This window comes from Limulus polyphemus, unplaced genomic scaffold, assembly GCF_000517525.1.
Source record: "Limulus polyphemus unplaced genomic scaffold, Limulus_polyphemus-2.1.2 Scaffold7445, whole genome shotgun sequence".
Lineage (NCBI taxonomy): Eukaryota > Metazoa > Arthropoda > Merostomata > Xiphosura > Limulidae > Limulus > Limulus polyphemus.
In genome coordinates, this window is record NW_013673055.1 from 2175 (window position 1) to 3191 (window position 1017).

The 1017-nt window shown below is 36.5% G+C and overlaps 1 protein-coding gene across 1 annotated transcript in view; it reads left to right on the forward strand.

Moving 5' to 3' along the window:
- The window catches only part of LOC111089814, a gene marked incomplete at its 5' end in the record, with an annotated part of 7420 nt that overhangs the window by 1542 nt on the left and 4861 nt on the right, over positions 1–1017 (forward strand). The gene's annotated exons all lie outside the window — the stretch shown is intronic.

A 1017-nucleotide genomic window follows, 5' to 3' on the forward strand; every position in this document is an offset into this window, starting at 1 on the left:
TAATTATTTCACGCACGTTTCCTTCTCAGTTGTGTATTTAATTATTTCACGCACGTTTCCTTCTCAGTTGTGTATTTAATTATTTCACACACGTTTTCTTCTCAGTTGTGTTTTTAATTATTTCACATAATTCAGTTATATATGTCGTAAGCCTGCAGACTTACCCCCTGAGCCACTGTTGGGGGGGGGGGGGTTGACAGAAAAACTTGTATTACAACGTAAAATAAAAATAGTTTTTCAGTTTATTTATTGATAGTTGTAAACTAAATTTAGAGAATAAATAGCAAAATGTCCTTAACCCTAACTGCACATATGATGCCCGTTTCTCTCATTCGTCTTAAATAAACTACAAAAAATGTTCATTAGTTATGCGCCAGAATGTTTGTGGGTCCCACCCCTTCCCTCACCGTAATTTTGCTCGTATAAGGTCCCTACTAACATTTGAGTTACACAAAAACTTTTAAAATATATACATCAATATGGAAAGTATTAAACACAAGTGTTACTGCTTGGATCCCGTCTGTATTCTACCTTAAAATCTGTGATGTCACTTGTGATGTTAAGCAGTATGTTGACTCTTCCCCTACCCCCCCCCTTCCCTCACCGGTAATGAACGGCATAGCGAAAATTCGCTAATTTGCCGGTTAACGATAAGCTTAGGGTTTATAACGTTAGAATTTGATGCTCGTTCCCTGCTGTGAACACGGTGCAGATAGATCATTGTGTTTCTTTGCTTTGTGCTTACAAAAACAAGACCAAAATATCTAGTCCTGATACACGTCTAATCCTGATCCAAGTAGCACGTTCAGTTTTATCATTTGCCACAATGAACTTGAAAATTGTCTGTTGTTCTCACTAGTCCATGTTTTAGTGTTGCTAAAAGGTATTTAATCAAACATATAATAAAGTATAAATGGATCCAACGATTAGTTTGGATTAACGACATACGTGGATCCAACGATTAGTTTGGATTAACGACATACGTGGATCCAACGATTAGTTTGGATTAACGACATA